At 40.1% G+C, this 23283-nt stretch overlaps 1 long non-coding RNA gene across 2 annotated transcripts; it reads right to left on the bottom strand.

Annotated features, from left to right (window-relative positions):
• Window positions 1-13485: 13485 nt before the first annotated feature.
• LOC116450738 lies at window positions 13486-22442 on the bottom strand. Of its 2 annotated transcripts, none has more exons than XR_004242955.1 (3): window positions 22342-22442; window positions 21824-21890; window positions 13486-13753 (listed from the first exon to the last, which is right to left on the bottom strand). It is a non-coding gene; the product is annotated as an uncharacterized LOC116450738 (long non-coding RNA). The 2 variants fall into 2 exon arrangements; XR_004242954.1 differs by lacking the exon at window positions 22342-22442 and adding an exon at window positions 22009-22102.
• Between the last annotated feature and the right edge of the window lie 841 nt (window positions 22443-23283).

Genomic DNA, 23283 nt, shown 5'->3' with positions numbered 1-23283 from the left:
TAAAAATCCTACGTGAATGGGAGTTTGTGCAGGATATTTCTGTTTTGCTATGGAATAGATCACAGAGCCCTGTCCATCTGTCAAAACACTTGAGAAAATTATGCTTAATCCTAATTCTCTAGTTGAGACTTGGAAAAAGTAGGAAACTTGGTAGAGGCTGCACAGAGAAAGAAGCAGCTCCCAGTCTGTTAGCCATTACAGGGGCTGCAACTGCACATGCCAGCTTTTGGGACACATCACACAGTGCTAGTGTGCAGAAGGTTCCAGACTTCTCTGTATAATACATATCAAAATTGTCAGAGATGTCTAGTGCCCTCACTGCAGCAGCAGTGATGCTGTCTGATATGGCTGGAGGGGCAGGGAGCAGGGGTGCTGCAGAACAACTCTGATAGATGAGGCAATGCCAGTAGCTGGGAATGATCAAATGTCCCTGCTAAACTCACACAGCTACAAAAGGAGCTAACAGCTGACATTTTTAGCACTGGAATTTTCAGGCAAGTAAAATCATAATTTTATCAGAATAGTGATATCAACATTGTATCATATATAACTGTTGGCTTAAAAGTCCTGGTAGACAACAGAGCACTCCTAGAAACTAGATACTTTTAAAATCCATGTGCCTTAAATAGGTTAAATCCCTCTAACACCTTTCATGGCAACATTTCTTCTGCTTAGCGCTCAGGCTCTCATTATGTTTGACTTTTTATTTCCACTATTGAGTTGTCTTTTCCTTGTTTTTGCTCACTCACGGGGCATGCTGGCCAGCCTACAAAAAAAGTAATTTGAATGTTTTAAACTAGACTAATATATTTTGACTGTATCCTCTCTGACACAGAGGACTGTAATGCAGCCAGCTGTTCATTGTTACTATGTTAAATAAAGTAGAACTCCCTTGTGGTACTCCATATGCTAACAAATGATGTAATGAAATTCTGGTCATGTGAAAATTCTGTCGTTATACCACCCAGCATCCCCCATGAGCACTCAGAGGTTCACAGACTTGCCTGAAAAGCCCCATTAGCACATTGTCCTTACAACACACAACCGCAACTGGTTTAACCTGATGTGCTGCTTGTTTTCTGTGTGCTACATGGCCCAGTAGTACAAGTACACTTCTCTCTGTATTGGTGAAAAAGTGCACAAGGCAGAAAACTTTGTTAACGTGATGTTATCCATCTGTGCACACAGGGTGTGAGGAGCTGATTGCAAGAAATGTGATCTACAAGTGGCAGGTGGGACTGCTCAGGTGGGCAAAGATAGAGGAGGGGAGAGAGAAAGCCATGCAAGGAGAGAAGGAAGCTGCATTCTCTAAGAGACTTTGGTGAAGTCAATTTAACAAGCTTGTCCTTCCTTCCTCCTTCCCTGCCTCCCTTTCCCCCCTCCCTCCCTCGATAAATGTTGTACCATTTCAGTGATCCAGTTTCTAACACAAGCCCACACACAGCTGTAGGATCACAGCTAAAGAAATAAAGAAATGCAGAGTGGGAGGGAGACCAAATGCCAACTGTTAAAGTTTTACATCAACACTGAAACCAGCTTTCATAGAGCTGTGCCCAAAAGTGTGAAAAAAGAAGCAGGGATAAGAATGAAGGAAAAGAAGTAGATGAGCTTTACCTTAGAAAATGTGGGCACAAATAGAAATTTTAATCTTGACTTAGGTGATCCTGCGTCACCTCTGTGACTTACTCACATGAACCAGGGCGGCAAGAGGTACAGCTCAAATGGGCTGGAGGCAGCTGAGGAAGCAGGAAAGGAGATAAAAGCTAGCACAATATTTTTACCAGGGGAATTTTCAGATGAGAAACCAAATAATAGCAAACTAAATTTAAACTTTTAGAAGTTGCAGATGGGTGCCCAGTTCCTCAAAGTAAAATCGACGTGTGGGGTACCATCCAGCCAGTCACATGCTGCACAGGACACTTGGTTGTGGAACTGAGTCCTTTAAATTGGCCAATCAGCTGTGGAAACTGGGCATTTCAGTACAACTCTGAATTCCCTGGAGGTGTACAAAGCAGTAGTCCTGTGAATTATGCACTTCTATTAGATGTGAAACATGTATCTCTTGCCCTCTTCAGAGCCCATACAACACACGTTTGGTGGGCAGCAGGTGCTGTCTGGAAAGTGGTGGGGTGGAAAGGAGAAGGTTCTGGACTAGCAGGGGAGCTGGAGAGAAAAGGACTGAGAGCAGCCATTCCCAGTAAGCAGTGGGGCTTCCAGGGCAATCCTGCACGATGCTGGGCTTTTTGGGCTCTCAGAATAGGATCTCTAGAGCAAGAACAGGAGCATTGTGTGATACCTGACTGTTGGATCTCAGTCTCTTTTATTGGAAACTGAGATATCGGGAGATCCCCAACATTGCATGACCATAGTTAAGCACTGCTAGCAGCAGTGAGGGCTGATTTCTCTGGTGGAAAGGATGTAAGTTTGTCTCCTGTCAAAATGAAAGGCCACAATAAGCTGAAGCATTTACAGAAACGACACAGCCTGAAATTAGAAGAAATCCTAGGCACGTATGAAGGCAGCAAAGCTTTGTGGCCCACGAGGCAGAACTGTTTGGGAGCTACCTCCATTCTCCTGCACAAGGCAGCAGGACTGTACTGCCCAGAGCGTGGCCACACTGAGGTAGCAGCACATGACAATTAGTCTTATGCAAAGCCCCACTGGCACAGCTGTCCTGCTTCGGGCTCTGGAGGAAACTTGTTTGTAGCCAAACCAGGTATCTCTACTGTGCAATGCAGACATATCCCGAGAGCCACTATAAACAGGTTAAAGCAGCCTGAATGCATCTCTGACAGCAGTGGGATACGTTTCTTTCCATGATTCACAAAGGACAGGCAGAAACAATAGGTCAGCAAACACCAGTCCCACGTAAGCTCGGCCTGATTAAGGTTTTCAGAGGAGGGATAAACCTCTCATCCGAGATTGAGCCTGGCTATGCTGCAGTTTTGTCTTGGTGTTTATCTGTTCTTCCCGAGAGAAGTCACTGCAAAAATGTCAGTGGGCTTTCACTAGCGAGGTTGGGGAGGAGGAAGAACACCATATGGCATTTCCCAAACGTGTTCACGTGCCTTTCACATGTTTACATTCCTTGACCATGGTCTGAGCCCAACCTCAAGGTAACCTTGAACCTTGCAAACTAAATACAGCCCTGCTAGTGCAGCTGGAACAGGTGAGAGAGCCAGATAACACTGAAAGAGCTTAATCCAGAGTCTTAAGAAAAGAAAGAAAAAATTACTCCTCAAAATCTGTGCTGCTAGAGCTACCCTTCTTGCTGCACTGACAACTTTTTATTCTGGAAATAACAGTGCAGTATGTTCACCACCACATATCATGGATCTGAATGAAAAATCTTACAGTTTTATTGCCTAAAGAGTGCACAGGATAAGGACACCTTAAGGACCCAGACAGACTGCTGACTCACCCACCCTTGCTTCCAGCTGAGCAATAGCCTTGGGGAACTGTGCAGCAGAAAAGCCATTATACAGATCTGCTCCTACTCTGTACTCTGCCTGAAGAAAATAAACAGATATTCCCTTCCTGTACCCTGGATGGTGTCTGTGAGCAGTGCTAAAGCTGTCCAACTCCACAGAGTCCCATCTATGCCCGAGCTCCCAGGAGAGCTGCTGACCCAATTGTAGCACCTGGGGGAATCCTGTGTTAGAATTCCCATGAGGAGATTCAACTGTGAAGCTCTGGGCTGTGATCTAGGGTCTGAACCTTCATGAAGCAACATAATTTGTGACATAAAAATACTGGCACTGAAGCACCAATAACACAATTCTTAATTCTTAACATGGCCTCAGACTGTTGAATCATAAAATACACATTCTACATAACATTTATTTTCTTTTTTTAATTCACTTTTTTTTTAAAAAAACAAATAGAACTCCCCTCCCTACTCCTCCTGGAAGACAGATAATATTTTGTGAAGTATTTTGGCAGAAGGCATAGATTATTGTATTTATGGGTGACATAATAATGAATTATAGTAAAAGGGGAAAAATAAAGCTATTACAAAGAGGTCAAATTTCAGCCATTTGTCTGGAGTAAAGTTCAGATTTGAAGTAATTTTTCAAAAGAGATTTTACAGTTACAAGTTATAATGAGGTTAATTTGAAACTGAATATGCTAATCATTGGTTTGAAACCCTTGACACCACAAATGTATTGCTTCCCTTGGTGTGATAATGTTACTTATCATCTTTCTTTTGCTACTCTGTCAAAAGAATAATTTCAATTTCAGTCAGAGGCTCTGACTTTCATATTCATGGAAGATTGTGCTGTTCCATTATCTTAACACTGGAAAAAACCATCTCTGGATGAATCACAACAATTGGAGTTGGTAAGGATGGAAAATAGGATGCTGTTTGCTGAACACTACCCTTTCAGGATTGCTGTGCATAGGCTGGGAGTCTTTCCAGAGAGCTGAGCATGAATTCCACCTCATCTAAGTTGCTGGTAAGTTTGTTTGGTTTTTTTTTTTTTTATTACTTACTTTTTTCTGTGACTTTTCTAGTGTCATCTATAGAACAACTCCCAGAAAGTAATGAATTTAAATATTTTCAGAATTTGCAGGTTTCATCCCCTGACTTTGAAGCACATACGAATTCTACAAGGCAGACAAATGAAAATAATGGTTTGCCTCCCACCTGTAAGCCACTGAGCTGAATCGTACTGCCTTGTAAGAATTGTTCAGCAGCATACTTGAGTGATGCTTATACCTTCAATACATTTCCTAACTTAGAGTCATTAACAACATCCAAACTCCTCTTCTGTCTAGCCCTACACAGCCCAAGTCCTCTGGCAGAACTTAAAAAGAGAGTGAGAATTGAGAGAGGCAGCAGCCCTAACACAGATGTTTACTATTCAATTAATTAATTCTGTCAGTGTTAGTCACTGGCACACTCAGAGAACGGAAGTGTGCAGGAGGGAGACAACATAACAGGAAAAAAAAAAAATCACAAGAAAATGAATCTATTTCAATATTAATTGGGCAGAAAATAAAATGAAAATTTCGATCCAAAACCCATGTGCTCTGCCCACAAATCAAAACTGACAAAACCACCCTGCAATATTGTGGTTTCCATGTTTGTTCTGAAACCCAACACACACAGAGGCATTACTGTGGAGGGAGTCCTGTGAAGAGCGAGGGTGCACAGTCCTCCTTGGCCTCCACATGTCTTACACAGCTCGGGGTATGTTCCTTCTCGCAAGGCTTCACCACTACACAATTTTCCTCTTTCCCCATTCCTGCCCAGCTCATAGGAACCTGTGACCACCTATGAACTAGCCGACATCCCCTTCCACCCACCTCTTTTCAGAGGCTGAAACACATGGGTCTACACGGAGGAACTGCTTTCCTGCTGGGTGTTTTACTGCCTGGACCAAAGTGTTCCGAGCTGGTGCGTCTTAAACTGTGAGAAAATAGCTAATGTAATGCAACAGCTATCTCCAGCCTAGAGCCTGTGGTTTTCCAAAACCACAAACTGACCACATGGCAGCCAAGTTCCCTACTTTTTTATATATATTTATGTATATGTGTATATATTTATAGAATTATATGTGCATTACAGTATATTTATACTCACTAAATGCATAACGAAGGAATCTACTGACTTATACACAGAAGATGTCAGTGTAGGCCAGTTTGGATGCAGGATACAGTTTGGATATAGAACTCCAAGAATTTTGTTCAGAGAAAAAAACATCAAAAATATCTGTTACACAGTTAAACACACTTATGAGCTCTGCCTAACCAATTACTTTTGTACGTTGGCTTGAAACTACAGCTGCAAGCTGTACAAAGGAAATGACGACAGGATATAAAGGACTAGGGAATATTCAATATTTACTAAACAAAGATCTTACTTTGAGCATGTGTTCAGTCATACCATAAGTATTTGACAGAAACAGCTCTCTGTGCCCGGACAGTTCAGACAGTCATTGCTGTCATTTTGCAGTGCACATACAACAAACCACCTCGCATTGAAGGTACATGGAATAGCTGACCTTGTCCTCCCCTCTTAAATTATGAATTCAAGCCAGAAAGGCTCTGGCAAGCCAAAAGCCATTGATAAATATCAGGACAAAACCTGAAACCCTGAAAGACCATGAACATTTTGAGAAATTAATTTCTTACCTTAGTTGTTCAAAGGAACTCTCTTCAAAGGAAGAATTTCCAAGCTTGGACTTGAAGACAGGTTAAAGTCACACCAACTTGTTGAAAGGGATTTTACAACTTCATCTGACTTCTTGGGTGACTGGAGAGCAGTTCAGAACATTTTTAATTTACCAGATGAGAGTTGTTCCTTTAACACAATGTGTTATGTCTTCTCCTTGGGAACTGGAGAAAAGGGCTATTGTAAAATATTATTATTTATGAACTGTGTTATGGTGTTTGCCAGATGACTGTGCAAGGGGCCCCATGTCTAATCAGGCTGTACAGAGCTTAGGCACTGTAGTGACAGACTGCCACATTTTGGGAGCCTTTAGTCTGCAGGGGCAACAGAGGCAAAAGATCGGAGCTGATTACCCGTGTTGGAGATGGCCAACAGTGACTAAATTACTTGTCAGAGAGTGAGATCTGCCATAAAGCAGGAAACTAAGCTCATGTCTCCCGAGGCCCATGGTTACACCACAGTTAACTCATGGTTGATTAATGATAATTAGGATTTCTGTTATGAGGGATCACCCATCTCCTCTGCCCTTCATGTTTTCTAGGACCGCTTAAGTGGTCATATTTTACCAGCACTCTTTTTTGTAGAACTTACTTTTGAGGCCCAGATATCTAAACATCTGCAGACATCTTGGTTCATAAAAGATGATAAAAGACATGAGAGAAGACTGATAATTCCCTGCCACTCATCCGAGCCACTGCAAGCAAGCGGCAGTCCCAGTTCTGATAAGGTATACATGAAAAGACCTTTGCTTTGTCAGTTGTGAATTTGGGGAAACTCTGATCTCTTTGCAGTAGCCCTTGACAAAAATAAGAATTACAGTCCTAGAATAAATTATTTGCTAACTCCTTCAAAGTAGACTCTCTAGGAGGGGGGAAGCTCTGGTGGTCCCACATTTATGATGGGCTTGCTTCTGCTTGCAGGTTTTCTGCTCTCATTTTATCAGGATCCTCTGCCATCATTGCATTTCCTGAATTTTCCCGTCATGATTTACTTTTTTGTTTAGATATATCCCTACTTCTTTTCTCAGTTGCTGCTTATGCAGAGATTCGAGCAAACTGTTAAGCAAACTGGATCAGTGTAAAAATAGGTAGGTGCTAACATAGGTACCAGATTGAAGAGAATCACAGAGACAAAAGAATAGTGGTAAATCAAGCTTTTTACACCTTTTGAACACCTTTGTAATGCATCTTATTCTTCTTTTACCTTCACAGTTCCATAGTGAACTCTAAAATAGATGTCCCTTGTTCAAGTAAAGCCTGACTCCTGTGTAAGATAGCAGAAAGTTTTACAGCCCTGCACTTCCCACTCATTCCAGAAACACTATAGCCTTCTCTGAGCTGGCTGCAGATCTTCCTTCCTCCCCCACCCAACTGGAAGTTGCAGGAGCAAAAAGTTGTGATATTTAGTTTCTCTGCAATTTTTTTAGTGCTGCTTATCTCTGGAAGGGGTTTGATCTTTTCCTGCTTTGATTAGAGGATGACCCAGATGGGAAGTTACTGTTACTTTGTGCTGTCAGCAGCATCACTAATTTGTTCAAGTTGACAGCCCACTAGACTCTCAGTAGGTGAGAATTTATTGTAGGAGGCCTTAAGGTATATAAAGCAACAAAAATAGCTGTATAGTATGTGGCTAGCAAGCCTTACCAGAGTCATTTACTTCAGGTGTGCTTGACATTTCTGTACGGGGAGCCCAATCATTACTCCGTAGTTAACTTTCTCTTTTATGATCTCCTTTCTCCTTCTAACTGTGAAATGGAAAGGGTTTTGCTCAATCCTACCAGCTTGTTCCAAAGCCAGGGGAGACTACATCCAGTATTGAACAACACAACAACATGTCAGGAAAAATAAATGAAATGGCTTTGTGGTGTCAGTTTGTGAAGAAATGAGATTAAATACTTTTTCCATGTGCTGAACGAGCCCAGACAAAATCTGTCTAGATACTAGACTCACTACAACCTTCCTGTAGCATTTTTGGAGGAATGAACAGTCTATTTTATGGCAGACACTCAACCATGCTACACACTCTGAAAAATACTCCCTTTTCTCAGAATAAAATTCCTTCATAGCTAGATAAAACAGAATGGAAGTTATTTGGTAGAGCCTTCTGGAACAGCAGAACACATTAGCTGTGGTTCTATACAGCACTCATATTTTTTTCTTCATTTCTAACTCCTCTTGAATCAGAACTAAATGAATAAATCCCAATAAAAGGAGAATTCAAAAAATTGAGCTCTTGTTCCAGGTGACCTCATATGTTGGAGAGCAAGTTCTGGGTGACTGTGGGTTACTGGAAGTCTATTCTGGCTGGAAATATATGTGATTTTTTTCTCCAGGGCTAGGATGAAGCTAGCTTAGCTTCTACTAAGCTGATTTCAGGTAAATACATATTATTTAAGCCTTAAATTTTCAGGTCACAGAAAGTTCAAATTGCCACTCTCTAATTCAAAACAAACAAACAAAACCAAACCACAAATACACAACAAAAAATCCAACACTCCCCCTGATGAACAACACACACACACACAAAAGAACCCCCCAAACCCAAATGAATATGAAGTCCATGTTATTCCAGGGAGGATTATCCAAGTGTAAAATGTGCATTTTTTCTGTCTTTGACCTTCCCACATTCCTGTGAATTTCACTTACTCTTAAACCACTGTCAAATAGGAATGACAGCATTTTCTGTAACTTGCAGCTGGTAAGTCTCATTTTAAACACTGAAAATATGACAGTGTCCAGCTTAAGGACAGCAAATTGAGCATGAAGAAGAAACTTTCAGGATAAGCTTTATGTGCAGAGCCTCACCGTGTCCTTGGGGGCCAAAAAGTATTTCAAAGAAATAACTTCTTTTCTTTTACAGCCAAGAATTCTTGAGTTTTCATTCACAGCTTCTAAAATATAAGTACATTAACACTCATAAAACTGCTTATTCCACAGCTACATTGCACATATTAGAAAGACTGTTTATTCACAGCAATTACTGAAAGCACCACCCATTCTCACTGTATCTCTCAGGCCACAATCACTGGTGTCAGATGTGTTTTTACTAACGAGACTGTGGAACTGGTGAGCAGAGAGCTTTCCCACCCTTCCCTTCTCCCAAGCATTCAACAAGCTGCAGTTTCAGGGTGGCCACACCCTGCTTGTTATTGTTAAATTGAAATATTAAAGGTGGGTTCTTTTATATTTTCCTTAGCTTTTCACCTCTATTTAAAAGAGAGTGCATTCAAGGGACATCTGTGTTACTGGCAACACCATCACATGGAGGAGCTTTCTATAAATAGCACCACTACTAAACAAACAGCTGGAGCATAGCACTCACCAGCACCATGAAGTCAGTATTGTACTATTTATTCTTAGTAGATCTGATGATGAATGAATAAAGTATACATTTATTTTCATTTTGAAATAATACCGTTAAGATGCAAAAAAAATTAAAAGGTAAGAGTCAGAAGACACATTGCCAAAATTGCTAAATTTCTTAGGAGACACTGGCAAAATGACTGATACCTGCATTCAAAAGGGGCTCCTGAATTTTTGCACTTACGGTTTTCAGAGGTCACTTTCAAAAGTGTGGTTTCTCATCTCTCTTATCTCTGTGTTTTTCAGCTGTAAAATGGGGTTAATAACACTTAACTAGTTCACAAAAGTATTATGATGGTGAAAACATTCACGTGAGTAAAATGCATTAAGTTTCTCTGACTGAATGAGTCGCTACAATACAGAAATTACTTCAATTTGAGATGTTTGGCAAGTGAAGGAGCAAGGTAAACACCAGATCATTTTCTTCTGTTTTCACAACTGAAAAAATTACAAACTTTATAAAGCAGAGGCCAGACTTTCAAAGAGCTATGGAAAAAGCTATCCAAATATATTCATAGCTTTATGTAGACATCCCTCAAACCCATCCTAAATTTGCCTGCTAAGGATTTTTCAAGGACTAGTCAAATCTGTGATTTGCTGGTGCAATTCAGTAAATTACTTGCTCTCTAAACTAGTACTTTTAAATACACTAATTAGGTAAACCTAGTTTGATTGTTTATGCTCTGAAGATATAATTGAAGATAATCTAATTTAAGCAAACAACATGATAAGAATTGGTTTTGTCTGAGAGAAACAGGGACAAGAAAAAAGATAAAAAAGGCATGGAAAGTGATAGCAGACATGATTTCACCAAGTGGACTCAGTAACAGCAAGCCAATTATGGAAGAAAATCTATGGAATTCATTACAATAGTACATAATTTTTCTATTCCTAAAACATTCTGTGTAATTTGATGAACATGCTAAAAGAAAAAAATGTGTATTTTTTTCTTCCCGTTAAATGAAGTAGTTAAAAGAGCTTCATAAGCCACATGCAAGACAGTATTAAGTACACAGAATTTCCAAGCATAAAGTCTACAGTCTACATTATATTTCTATTTTATGCTATTTTTTTATTTTTACATTTTAAAATGTATATGGCATTTCTCTAAAGGAGAAACCCATCCAGTTGAAAGTGATGAGCATTTTGTTAAAAGATTTTTATGTATCAATGCACAGTCCTTGGAAATACACAGGAATTGAAGTAGAGATGCCTGTCTAAAAACTGGACCCACCATTCCAAATTACATAGTCCAAAATGAAATCTATGTGGTTTCTGAAGAACAGTAAGGGTATCTAAGTCTTACTGTGCTCCAGGGTTTTCAAAGCAGACCCAAAACACTGACCAGTTTTCCTAATTTTTTTCTTTTCAAATCGCTCAACATCTCTTAGAATAAATTCACACAGAAAAGTCTAAGAATAATCAGGAATGAATAGAGAACCAAACAAGAAATATCTTCTTGCCACCATGTAAACACATTATTTACCTACATCCTATAGTACTACATGCAGCTCTGGTCCCTTTTCTTCTGAATCAACCACTGGGAATAATGCCACGTGTCATTAAATGGAAGTGATATTTGTATTATTTTTCAGGACAGATTGACTAAGATCTTAGGTATTTTTTATTGAGATGTATCCTTAAAATATTGAATGCTGGAATCAGTAAGGTTGGAGGAATACAACTGCCAAGTAAAACAAATCAGAATTAAATGTACATTTCCACTGCAGAGCTCCCATGAGTTGGTGTATGAGCCTTAGGAGAGGAGTAGGCAGGTTAGGTCTCACAGAGACTTATTTTCTTTGGCTGGTAAAAAACTAATAATTTTTTTAAACTTGGCTCTTGTTTCAGATATCACATTCTATATAACTGCCCTTATGTTCCCCTCTTAAGTATTTTGAGTTTCTTTCACATACAGCAAGGTCTTCTAACTCAAGACCAGTTTTTCACTTAGAATAAGAAGGCAATCTGCTATGTAGTATATTAAAGGGAAAACAAATATTTTTGGTGACAACTCAACACCTAAGGGTTCAAGCTGACCCTACACCAATGATTGTTATCCTATCCTGTATTCCCCAAGCCATATGGATTTTTGATTACAGTGCAACCACAGACTTGCATAATAAAGCAGGCACTACAGTAAAACACCAGTAATGACACAATCAGAAGTGTAACTTGTGCTGCTCAGCCATCAGTTGGCATCTGTGGGGAGCTGCAGCACCCCAGGGAGGGAGGCTGGAGCAGACACCATCTCTTCCAGACCAGCCTCACAGGACTGAGGACAGCAAAGCTTGCACCCTCTCTTTTCAGTTAAGCTGATTGACTGGCAGCTTGTTCTCTGGCATGACTGCAAAAACTGGTTTGGAGGCACTCAGCAAAACGACTGTTCAGGAGCAAGATTTCATGGGTTACCTCAGGCTGAGAGTACAAGCTCCAGCTGTGATGGACTCTTGCAAACTTTCCGGGGTGCTGGACTGTGGTGAGAAGCTGGTTCTCCTTACCCTCTCCCAGAACTGTACATTTTCCGGCATACCCATCTTCTGAGGAACTTCAGTGGGATCAATCTGCACCAGCTATGAAAAGAAGGTGCCAATCATTTTACAATTTGTCTGTCCAATTCCAATTACCCTTTGATTCTTCTGAGCCCCTGGTTTGCTGGCCCTGGGCACCCATACCCATTCAGGCTGGGGGCAGGTCACTGTCCTAACAACAGCACTGCTCACTTGGGAGGTCATTTCTTCAGAGCCACAGCATTATTTTCTAAATTTCACTCCTGATAGCCACCCACTCAACAAAAATCAATACATCTACCCCAAAATTCCCAATTTGTTTGTGTAATACCTTTCCCACTCCATCCAGGTCTCCTATGGTATTCCAGCGGCTGACCTGGATTTGCAGGCCATGCCTTAATAGCTTTGCACTACCACACCTGTGAAAAACAGTGATATGGCTGTAACTAAGCATTTCATATTAGCAGACTGATTAGGTAAGATAAAGCACTGTGGATGTCTAAAGTGCAACCCAAACACTGTATTTCAATTACAGCTACAGCTACAGCATCTAAAGCAGGTGCTGAAATACCTCAGATATATCCTGGCTAAATTAGCTAATGCTACTGGGACTGTTGCATAATAGGTCAAGAGATTCCATAACATTTCTTGAGACACACTGTTACGTGTAAGGTTTTAGTCCATGGAATCACAGGAGAACAAATAGGAATATGCACAACACTTAAAAAAAATCAGCATTTCGGTTTTAGGAGAAATCCACTAAGCTGCACATTTCATAAATGGAGAACGGTCATGATTTGCAAGTGTACAGTAGAAACCAAGATATTTAAAAGAGCAGTTCAAACTTCTCAAACTGCATTTAGTGTTTCTAAAGATTTCTACAGTTTACAGACCTGTTTCTTCCATCAGTTAAATCCATATTACTTTCAAATAACGGCTCCCTTTTCTTAGTTTCAATAATCCTGGTTTTCTACCAGCTGAACTTCCATTGAAAAAAACAGTCTCTGAAAAGTAGACTGGCACAGATACTCATCTGCATTAAAATTTTCATTTTCCCAGTTTGCTTCTTTACACACAGACTTCTCTTGATTCATTTTTTATTTCCCTCTTACTTGGCTCTGCCTGCATTTTCATTCATTTTATTTTATTTTGTTTTGTTTTTTTCTTTTAATCTCTCTGAAACTTAATGAAAACATGCTGCATTAAAGGAGTCTTGGAAATATCATGACAGGACTGTATATCTCAAACATAGACACATTCCTTTTTCTACAGTTATTTGATACCTTCCTCTTGTCTAAAAAAGAAATCCTTAAAAAACCAATTATACACATAGAGTACTTAAGAATGGCTGTCTCTGTGGGCCAGTAGCTTTATTTTAAATTCTAATTTCTGAAAACTTGACAACAAAATCACCTCGTTCTGTATATACAGAATGGTCATTCAAGAGTTTATTTATAATTTAATCATACACACACAAAAAGACACACATGCTTTAGGAGCTACTCGTTAACTGACTATAACTGCTGCTGCAGTCCTGTGCTAACAAAAATTAATGTTAAAAAATTCAGCTGACAAGCTTAGAATCTTCACACAGCTTTCTTTAGCACAAAATACAGATGTTGCTGCAAGTTCTTCAGACCAAGTGCGTCTTGAGGGTGGGAATTACATTTTCAGTGCACTGTTCAGGAGGTTGACTGCACAACCTGCGTTCATAAAGAACAGTATTAGTGCTTTTTAATAGCATTTTGAGGGTTTATAAGTTAAAGTAATGAAATACAGCTTTTATTGTGGAGCAAGAACAAAATATTTTACTCTGCATATATTCGTATTTCTTGATTAAAGATAACAAAGTCAGATCACCATTCAACTATTGTCCTTTTACAAGAGTCAGAAATTTATGTCTGAATTTAAGGGAGGTTGCCCAGACTCTTACAGATCTGATTCCATACAGGAAACATAAAAGCTGCAAGAGGAATCAAATGATTGCTTGACAGGGCAGTCAGGTCACGAAACAAAAATGCACCAGAACTTTGCCTTCAACAGCAGTCCCAGGTCAATCAGGCTGCAATCACACTTAGCATCAGAGGAAAAGTGCACTGATGGCAAAATTATGCTCGGGGCAAACTTATTTAACCTACTTACACAGGTCTGTACTTGACACTGTTCTAGCAGACAGCATATTAATCATGTGTATCTGACACTGTTCATGAGGATTCTCAGTTGACATCTATTACCAGTGCATTGCATTTACTTTATGGCTTACTACGACTTGGAAAAGAGCAAACTGGCTTTGCTGATGTTATACAGCTATTTCTGCAGTTTAACTTTTGGACAAACCCCAAAACTTTCACAGCACCAAATCCCAAAATACTTACAATCAAGTATTAGCTCATCTGGGAACTACTGAAAAACATTATTTCAAATAAAAGCACACAGAGCTCAGCTAATGTTTGTTAGTCTATCAGAATCAAACCAAAAAGAATTATCTGAAGAATGGCACAACATTAACAATAGTTTCAATATTAAACATCAGCAACATCTGGTTTTGTTACATCTTCTGTTTCCAATACAAGAAAAGGTAAAACCACCATACCATACCTGCAAAGCCTGTTTTCTCTCCCATCTACATCCAAGAGAAGGTGAATGGGGTTTTTGGACTGTGTCAAAGAGGCAAGCAGAGAGGAAGTGAAAACATCCTCACAGCCTCATTCACTGAACTCATTATGGGAATGCACCAGAGTCACTTCTTCTTAAACAAGGTGATCCCCTCAAAAAATCTGGCTTCTCACAGGTGACCTGCAGGCAGCCAAGTCAGACACCTGTGTGCCAGACAAAACCAGCTGTCTGTGCACTTCTGCCAGCCCACCTGCTCAATATACTTCCTACCAGAGGGCTGAGATCTTTCAGCAAATTCCCAGTTCAAGCACAAGGTTGTTTCGTGTTTTCCTTCCTTTTGCTTCTCCTTTTCTTCCTACTCTTCCCTAGGACCTCAATTTTGAAAGCATCCATTGATTAACTACAGTGACACAACTGCCTTTATTATCACCAGCAGCTGAACAGCACGTCCATTTTAGCTGATTATGGTAGAGATATAAGTAACACACACACACTTAATGAGTTACTATTAAATTGCTGTTGCTTCATCTCTCATAGACACATAAACACTGTGTTACTCAAGTTTTTGACAAAAGAATTATAAATTAAGGATAAGATTGTGTTTTCACACAGTTAAGCTATCAAAGGATTCAAGAAGGGATTCTGTAAGGGACAATAGAAATCTCTTTTGGCTGTGTCCAGCATTCAAAAGTAACTTAGCTACTATGGAACATCCATATATTTCACACACACACGCAATGGATAGACAAAAGGGATTGTATAGGTGCTGGACTCAGGAAGGAAAAAATATTTAAGTTGCCTTTCATTTCACCTCTGGGAGCTCCACAGTTACACACACAGCTGTTATTAACAGTATCAGAGCCTGAATTTATATCGAGGGAAGAAATGCCACCCCATCCTCCCTTCTCAGCAGAGAGGTTTTCAAATCCATCCTCACAAAATGAAATTTTCCCAACTCTTAACAAGGTATAGGTGGGTTTGTTGTTTACATGTGTAGCAGTAGCCACAGAAAACCCCCATTAAAGTCCCACAAAACCAAACTTTGTGAGTTGTCTCTGCTATCAGGTCTGAACACGGTACCCCATTGCTCTAAACATACAACAGGATTTATTTTTCCCTTCCTTGCCTACGGACCCACTTTCTCCTTAGTTTCCAGCTTAGTTGCTCCATCTGTTTTGGCAAGTGTGTAGACATTTGTCAGGATGAAAGGTGTCACTTAGAAAGATTATTTATAATAATTTTAACCTCTTTTATCTCTCATCCTGCTCATTGCTGTGTTACTGTTTTGAAGGAGGAGGATGTGTTAAATTTGTACAGAAAATGTATTGTGTCTGAAGAGGAATGACTGTGCATTCACCTTTGAAAAGTTCCCAACAGCTTTGCTCTCTGTTTGCTGGGTGCAGGGAAGCTTCTCCACACAGTGAACTCTTGGTTCGCTCTTTGTTCTCACAGACTGTCTATTTTCAAACTGGTAAAGCTGAACTGGTGCTACACAGGATGTGCCTGATCAGGGAGGCTAATACAAACCAGCAGGACACTTTCAGCACTGTGTTCATTCCCTTTCTATGATGTCACCCTACTGCTGTCGGGGGGGGGGCGTGGGGGGCTGGGGAGGTGAATGGATTTATGACTTACTTTTCTAAAATTTATAGGCAAATTACATAAAGTAATTGAAAATTCCTAATTTCAGTACATTTTGGTGTATTTTCTGAGGCAAAATACATAAGATGAGGTAAGGTAGAACATCCTCCCTCCTTTCCTAGCTTGGAATTGCTTGCTGTAAAATTTGTGTGTATCCATGAACTGCAATTTAAGTATGGAAGTTTACTTTTAAATAAGATGATGTCAAAAAGATTTTGGAAGTGAATCATTGTATTAATTCTACAGTACCTTTGTAAGTATGCAGATAGCATTCCAGTGCAAGCTTTGTTTGTGCTATCTGTGAGATAATGTTTCTCTTTGTATGGGATAGTCTGAAATAATAAGCATATTATCAAGGATTTATTAGGGTTAACTATTTCACTGGTTGGGATTCACGTGTCTTTAAGCCTTCCTGATTCCCTTTCTCCAAAAAAAAAGAAGGGGTGTAGCAAAGGAACATTCACATTTTTTTGAAGGAAGAATTTACAAGGGTTTTGAAGTTTTCTGTGTATTATTTCATCATTGCACCTTCTTAGCAGAGAATGGGATGCATGTCCCACAGCTGTGCACCATCTTTCAGAAATATTTTTGTTAGTGGTACAGATCTGCATTGCTTGCTTAACTATGGATTGGTCCCATTGAAACTGAGCTGGCAGAACTCCTAACAGTAAGAACTGGGAAGTTCTGTTGTCTTTAACTACATCCAAAGAAAAGGTAAAAACCCCCAAATTATTTTCAATTTGGACTCAAAAGCAAAACTATACTCTCGAATTCACATCGATCATCAAAATATGGGATGGAAAATGGTTCAGAGTAGGAGGATACATCTCAAGTTCATTTCTATTTTTATGTAATGTTTGTCCTATTTGCTACTGTCAGAATGGCAAGAACTCAAACAGAATATTCACATCGAGGTCACAGTTCACCCCTCTAAATACTGATTTGTGTGAGGGAATGCAAAGAATTTAATACAAGCTGCAAATTGTTCCATTTCCCTTAATTATTTTCCCTGTGTCAGATACAGTTCTTTGGTGGGTGTTTGTTTTTGCAACCATAGTGATGAGATATATTTGCTGGCTGCAGTCAAAATAATTCCAAACATTTATCTACTGGCATCGTTTTTTATTCTGAAAATCCAGACATTTGCCTGCTTTACACCCAAAGGACAGGAATTTGGAGGCTATACTCCCAAAATAACTCTTACACTATTTTTCAAAATGAGAGCAAGAGTTTTGGGGTTTTATTCATATTCATATATTCCTACAAAAAATTATGGTCACTGCTCACAGCGACACAGAGCTGCATCCATTTAAAATTTTCTTATTCCTTTCTTGAGAAAAATCCCCAGATGATCTCATTTAAATCATAAATATAAATATTCTTCAGAGCAACTTCCCTTATGACATGTGTGCAATAAATCACTTTTCCCACAGTGCTGCTCTGCTACTACTCCTCTTGGTGGGAAAAACTCACAGTATATGATTTGACAAACTGCTGACAAAACCAGCTTCATTTTAGAACCATGGAGGAATCAAATGCTCACCAGGAGATCGTAATTAACAGGCAGAAGTGTATTTAAAAGCATGTGTGTACATGCATCTAAATACACATTGGCTAGTTGACTTCACTGACCTCGGATGCAAGCAATGATTTTGACAGATCCATACTGGTGACAGCTCTGAAGAACAGGGTTTAACCCTCTGCAATGAGTTTGGGGGCTCTGATTACATTTTCTGCTGGAGTTATGAGCCAGCAGGATAGTGACCTTTTCAGCTGCTGAAGTCAAAATCCAGGAAAGACTGTGAATTGGAGCCTTCATCAGCTGCTGCTCAGTAAAGACTGAGCTTTATGGCTGCTTGCTCTGCTACCCCAGACAGCAGTGTCTCAGGGCAGGAACACTGCCCAGCTGCCACCCCTCCCAGTGGCCTGACAGCATCCAGGAGAACAGGCAGAGAGCTGGAAGCAGGAATCTCTTTAGTTATGCCAGCATGAATTGGCAGAGCTTGGGATTCCAAGCACGTAGTCACATGAGCAGGCCTTATTCTCAGAGCTGGAATAGCCCCATTGATTCAGTGTATCCAAAGTAATTGGATTATGAAACAAAAGTTAATTCTGTCCTCCTGTTTTCTCTACATCACTTCCTCTTCATAATGTGCTACTTTCAATTCTATTTTCAAAAAAGAGAGCATGGCTGCAATATAACTATGCTTAGAGTGTAACCAGCCAGTTAATAGTGCTGGGAAGCTGTGGGCTGTGAAGAGCTGAATATGCTGGTAGGAAAGGAAGGAGATACTTGATTTGGGAAAGCATTAGTGGTTAATACTGTTTCAAGTATTTCTGGGCAAGTACCCATCTATTAGAACTCAAAAATTGTCGCAGAGCAATGGTGATTTTGCCAACACTTCCCAGGAGGTGCTCTAAGACATTACTGGAAGTAGCAGAGGACTAAAGATTCAAATTTTTTGTCAAATTTTTGAAAGGAAACTAAGGCATAATCTTTGAATAAACTGTAATCAGCAAAATACTCTCTGTCTCTGGCACACAGTTTGAATCCAAACTGAGGGCAGAGATGGTTTCAGGGCTTTAGCTGGTCCCCTGACTGACAGCTTTCCAACATATTCACTTTCTGTCATGAAGAACACGCTGTCACAATGACTCTGAAGAAGCCTTTGTGCAGGACTGAGTGTAACAATACAGCATTGTGGAAGTAATTTATTTCCTTTTCATTAATGAAGATGTATAGGACATGAAGTACTGGTCACTGACTTTTCATCGTTTCTGTTAGAAGAGATGGCATCTGCTGTTCCCAACTTAAGCAGGAGTTGAGATGACTGTCAGAGCAGTTGATGTCCTCTAGGATGGGTGTTGCTAGAGAGTATTATTGTTTAAAAATAAAAATAGTTTCTAAATAAAATGTCGTAGGAGGATAAAAGTTCAGTAGAAGTTGGGCAGTGGCCAGCCTGGGCTTCATGGAGTAATTGCTAATTGTGTAAGCTCTGCCCAATGCTCTGTTTACCAAGGATGTTTTGCCCATTTTAGCAGAGGTGGGGCTCATTTCCTTAACAGACACAGAACAGAGCTGCAGTCTGCTCTGTATCCTGCTTGACAGAGCATGCTCAGATCCTTAGGCATTCATAAAACGTGAAAGTAACTTCTCCCCCTCCCTACTAAATAGTGAGCTCAGATAAAAGGATCAGGATGTCCCTCACATTCAATATTTACATTTTCTTACTTGAATATGTCAGAAACATTCACGGTCAAGTTCAAATCAGTGCTTATCCCAGTTAGTCCTTCCTGTCAGACTTGGTTTAAATGCAGCATTCCCAGTATTCCATTTTGACCATTAGGACATGGGAGCAGTATAAGAAACTGAATGCACAGTCCTTGCCTTGAGTTTGTTCAGTAACTCCTCACAATTACCAGCAGTACAGCAACACACGTGGTTGCTGACACGAGCAAACCTTAGTCCTGACTGCAGTCAGAGGAAAGATAAAGTTTATTTAGCACCAAAACTTGCTGTGAGTTACAAGCTCAATGGTGGATATTAGAACATTCATGTAAGTGATTTAACTCACATAACAGCCACTAGCTGCAAAACCACAGGGTATAAAAGCATCAGGTTGTTTGTTAAGGAGGTCTTGTCTCCTTCATTATAAAATTAACCCAAGGCTGAATCAAATAAAGAAGTTTTTAAAATAACCTAAAACTTAAAGCATGTGGTATTTGATTGAAGGAATGGTTTTAGGATGCTCAGAATTCTCTGCCAAGCATTCAGAAACTACAGCCACAGCACTTCTGCAAATCAGTGCCAGGTCAGAGGATTATAATTACCGTTTTACTATGATTATTCCTCTCATGCCACATTACACTGGTAATTGCTGCTACAGTTGCCGATAGGGCACCCACTTGTACTTTCTTATCTTGTAAACGCCACATTCTTAGAAATTTTTCAGATGTTTTGAGGTATTTATATAGTCCCATGCTAAATCAGAGCACTTGAACGAGTATCCTGAGCCTGTTACGTGGAACTGGGTAGGCACTGGATGGCCCACGTGGAGCTGCATAGCTGCGTTACACATAATGGTGCTGGAGTTAATTATGTCTGCAGCAGCAGTCTTAGCTCTGGATTCCTCAGCCTTCACCAACTTACATCTAGAACATGGAAAACCTTGTATGACTCTGTTTGTTTAACAGGAGTATGATCCACATACCTCCCCCTTATAAACAAGGAGTAAAGCGCTGGGTCTGGGAGCCTTTCACTTTTCACAATGACACGGCGCTGGAGAAGGCAACAGATACCAAATAAAGCAATTCCTCGCACCCTGTCCCAAATCTGAGTCATAGCCCTTGGGACCTCAAGACCTCTGAATAGTATTTCCTTTGCCTGTTGTCTTTAGCTTATTAGCACATCCATCTGACTGAAGGAGACTGCTACTGATTGTGTACCACCTCCAGCAGTAAGTCAGGGTGGGTCCTGGGGGGAAGGATGTTTGAAGTGCCTTGGAACAGAAGCCCTGCAGCCAAAACTTTAAGCAATATTGTTCCCCAGGGTTTAAGCTCACTGAACTGCATGTCAGTGCTTGAGAATGTGACACACCTGCTGAACAGAGGGGACATCCAGTTGGGCAAAATTTGAAGAAAATTAGAAAAAAATTCCTACTCTCCAGGAAAAGTTGCATTCTGTGAATTGATGTTCACAGGCTTCAGTATACCCCTGGCAAGTTCTATTTACAAAAGGTGGCATGTTTTGTGTTTTGGCCAGGGTCACTGCACATGCTGATATTACACTTTTGTTTCCATTCTTTTCTATTCGTGCATGTTACAGTCCCACAACTCCCTACAGCAGGGTTTGGCTGTCATACTTTGCAAGATTTCACAGACAGTGAAAACTACGTGCTTATTATAAAATACTTCAGCACTTCTGGTTCATGTTGGAATTATTGAGAATACTCATATTATCTCTGCAGAAGTCTTCTGTGATACTGCCCTAAAAACATCTCACTTACTGCAAATGCACTCTGTGTCTGTCCTGAAAATGTAACATGAACATATGTGGAATCTCCAAACTGCACAGTGTCTCTGCCTGAGCTACTAACATCCATAAATCCTGGACAAATGTAGAAAAGGCTCAAATTCCTCCAACAAACAAATTTCCTGATGGAAAAAGAAGACATGCACGAGGAAATCAGACCAAGCAGACCCTAATTCAGAGATGCCTTGCAATGCCAGTGCTTTCCCTTGTCAAGAAGGATGTGTGCACACAGTCTCCCCTTTTTCTATTCCAGTCTCCTGATCCTTCAGTGGAGAAGTCAGTGTTTCAAAGGTATCATTTGACACACACAAAAATGCCATTTAGTTGAAGAAAAGACCTTGCCTAATCAACTCAGCAAATATTTAAAAAGAATGTTTGCTACAAATATGGCAAACAAGAAGCACATATACCAAAACAAAGCATCTCTCCATGCTCTTCCACTATCTATTGCTTTGCCTTTAACAATGAAGTATTTTCCAGTTACCTGAATAAATGCTTCTATTTCCCTCCTCAAATCAGAGCTGTATCTCATGGCGAAGTTTCTCAAGAATCTGAGAAAAACAAACAAAAAAAGAGGTAAGACTCTGTTTCCATTCTCTTTTATGCCATTCCTCCCTTCCTTGCTGTGGTCCCACCCTTGCTACTTGCCCAAACTACGGCACTAATCACCTATTTTCATGAATCAATTGGGTTTATTCACTCGAGAAAATCCTGCCCTTTTCTTCCTGGGTGAACAGGTTAAAGTGGACTCTCTCAAGGGCTAGAAAACACACCAAGTGCTGGGTGTGTTAACCGGGAGCAAAGGAACAAGGTTATCCCTTCAGCAGTGGTAAACTACTAGATCAGCTCACCTTGCCTCGTGAAACCACAGGCTTAGAGGTTTCCCTCAACACCTGGAGCCACGCAGAAAATCCACTTAACCCGGCGTCTTTGCTGGGACTCTGGGGAAAGAACGTGCTCAGCCAACAGGATCGTGCCGCCCTCTGGACCCAGAGAACTCACCTGCAATCCAGAGCTCCTTTTCTGCCACTGAAGGAGGAGAACACCTTCTTCCTAGCACCTCTCGTCCAGAGCTCCACACACGGCTGCATTTACACCACGAACATCAGTGGGGCTGCTCCTTTGGTAGACATGGAAAGGGAGAAGGAGGAGAAAGAGAGAAGGAACCAAATGAGAAACTAAGTGCATTTACTGTTCCCTGCTTGCTTTCTCTTTTATTCACACACTCTTCCAGACCAGAGATTAATTCCTACTGCATGCTAACAAAATTTGACTTCATTGTTTGCGGTGTTTTTGGTTTTTTTTTTTAACAGAGACTCACATTTGCTAGGGTAAATCCTTTCAGATGTCAGAAACTGATCTATTTTAGTTAAATGGAAAGCAAAACTGCCTCCAAAAAGTTTGTTGAAATCAAAATATATGGAAATAGAGAATTTTCTTTCAGCAGAATTTAGGGGAAAAATCTGCTTTTAGCCATAGCCATGTAATATATTGGTACAAAGTAAGATCTAGTTTATTATGAAATGTTGGAGCAAGTTTTAATACCTCTAATGTCACTTTTAAAGTATCACAGTATAAACTTATATATAACATCATTTATAGACTAGTACACATTACTGACTGCCTTATTTCTAAAGCTTATAATTTCTGAAATTATGTTCCATAATTAAACCAAACAATACTATAATATAAGAGCATTAGTTTAATGAAAACCAGTTATGTATCAGTCTTCAGCTTAATTTGCTCTTCACAGACTCCAGAAATAAAGGGATTAACAATTGCAAATCCTCCTGGTACTTTACATTTAATCACAAGCAGTTTATGATAATTTATTCCACATGTCTGATGCAACAGAAAAAAATTTGCAAATAAAGCTTGCTGCTGCCTCCAGGAAGTGAGCTTTCATTCTGTTCTAATATTAGCAGCAGCCTGCACCAATGCAAC

The sequence above is a fragment of the Corvus moneduloides genome, chromosome 13, assembly GCF_009650955.1.
Source record: "Corvus moneduloides isolate bCorMon1 chromosome 13, bCorMon1.pri, whole genome shotgun sequence".
Classification (NCBI taxonomy): Eukaryota; Metazoa; Chordata; class Aves; order Passeriformes; family Corvidae; genus Corvus; species Corvus moneduloides.
This window is presented reverse-complemented; position numbering and strand designations above follow the sequence as displayed.